This window comes from Hordeum vulgare, chromosome 3H (genome assembly GCF_904849725.1).
Source record: "Hordeum vulgare subsp. vulgare chromosome 3H, MorexV3_pseudomolecules_assembly, whole genome shotgun sequence".
NCBI lineage: Eukaryota > Viridiplantae > Streptophyta > Magnoliopsida > Poales > Poaceae > Hordeum > Hordeum vulgare.
The window spans coordinates 14,218,533-14,220,753 of NC_058520.1; the positions used below are offsets into that span (position 1 = coordinate 14,218,533).

The 2,221-nt window shown below is 47.6% G+C and overlaps 1 pseudogene; it reads left to right on the forward strand.

The window, feature by feature from the left end:
- The first annotated feature begins 249 nt into the window (after window positions 1–249).
- Window positions 250–1,160, forward strand: LOC123441357 (annotated as a pseudogene).
- The last annotated feature ends 1,061 nt before the right edge of the window (window positions 1,161–2,221 follow it).

A 2,221-nucleotide genomic window follows, 5' to 3' on the forward strand; every position in this document is an offset into this window, starting at 1 on the left:
GATTAGACCAGTCCTACATCCTCGATTAGTTATTTATCTCACGGATGTACTCTCTCCGTTTCTAAATATAAATCTTTTTAGAGGTTTCATTAAAAATCTACATACAAATGTATATACACATACTTTAAAATGTACATTCATTCATTTTGTTTCGTATGTAGTCCACTAATAAAATTTCTTAAAAGACTTATATTTTGGAGTAGGATTATTCTGGCTTACAAGTTTACAAGTGAATCGTGAATGCCATCAATGTCCGCCTTTGCAAAGATTGCCGCGCGCGGAGTGCCTCCAGGACCCACTCATCTGGCCTTTCCTCTTCCTCGCCTCCATTGCCTTGGCCGCCATCCTGCAGAGACGGCGGGGCTACGGGCCGCTCCCTCCGGGCCCGAAGCCGCTGCCGATCATCGGCAACATGACGTTGGTGGACCAGCTGACCCACCGCGGACTGGTGGCGCTGGCGGGGAAGTACGGCGGGCTCCTCTACCTCCGCCTTGGCTGCCTCCATTCGTCGCGGTGTCTGCGCCGGAGTACGCGCGGGAGGTTCTGCAGGCGCGGGACGGCGCCTTCTCGAACCGCCCGGCCACCACCACCTACGGCCGCGCCGACGTAGCGTTCGCGGACAGCGGCGCCCACGTGCGCGAGATGCGCAAGCTCTGCGCCACCAACCTCTTCAGCCGCCGCCGCGCCGAGACGTGGCTCGCCGTGCGCGACGGGTACGGGGCGCTGGCCCGCGACGTCGGCATGCGCAGCGGCCAGGCCGTGAACCTAGGCGAGCTCGTCTTCAGCCACACCGCCCGTGTCATCCTCTGGTGCGGCCTTCAGCGCCGGCGACCAAGGACTGCACGAGTTCATCGTCGTCCTCCGCGTGTTGTCCAAGATCTTAGGTGAGTTTCAGTGTTTCACATCGGCGACTACTTCCCGTGGCTCCGCTGGATGGCCCGGCTCGGCTTCAACCGCCGCCTCCAGTCCACAAATCGCGCAGCGCTCTCGACAAGTTTACCGATGAGATAATCCACGACCACATGAGGAGTGGCAAGAACCCCGCCGACGCCGAAGCCGACTTGGTAGATGGCCTGCTTGCCTTCCTCGCCGACGTGAAGCTATCCAAAGGGAAGGACGGCCAGGAAGCTCTCCGCTTCCTTGCCAAAATTTCTAGTTGAAATTCTCTCGACTTGTCTAAATTTTGGCCTTGTTTGTAAGGAAACAAGTTCTTTAGGGTCTTGGCTGCAAAACTTGGGTCCTTGTTTGTTGGGAGACATAAGCTTTAGGGCGTACTAGCATAATATTCAGAGGACTTTATTTCTTCTTAATTTCTCTCCTATGTGTTTTCATGGATGGATGTTTCGACTTGATTACTTGCTTGCACATATGAAAGACTTTCTAGGCATCATTATCTAAAATTCTAAAGGCCCTTCGAGTGTTTGGGCCAAATCAAATTTCTTCTTCTCCTTGCCCTGTGATCTCCAGCAGTAGGAATGATTTTTTGGGTGCAACCTTGTACAACTTTGGATCTAATTTTAATGTTGTATACTTGCAAAGTATCATACTATCAAAGTAACCTTTTGTGACATACAACAATGCCAGTTTTCCTGTGTTATATTGACTAGTATAATACCCGTGCGTTGTCACGAGCTAACAAAATATGTGCACAAAAAAATGTCCCGTGATATGACTCATAGACTATTCACATGTGATGTTATCTCATAATAATAAAGCAGTAGATACTATTCACATATGATGTTATCTCATAATACTAAAGCAATAGATACTATTCAAATGTGATGTTATCTCATAATACTAAAGCAGTAGATACATGCATCTCATCGTCATCCTCTTTCATCCGTCTTCTCGACACAACACTCTACTTCCTTCCACGATCCTTTATCCTCCATGTTATCTTTTCCATCCTCCACCTTACACAATAGTGTTAAGTGTCTTGTCCAACATAGGATGACCATCCCTAATAAAGATAATGACAAGGGCAACCAATAGTGTTAAGTGTCTTGTCCTTGCGTGGATGTGTTTAGTTCGTCTGGTGCTTATAAATAATAAATAATAAATGGGACCGGCATCCAAAAAGGTTCGCTGAGATGGATAAAAGGTAGATTTTTTTTGGCACTAGTTGGAATAATAAGAATTCACAAATATCAGACATAGAATGAGTACCCTGAACTAAATAAGTTCATAGTAAGAATTTCATGTGTTATATTGATCCTCCACT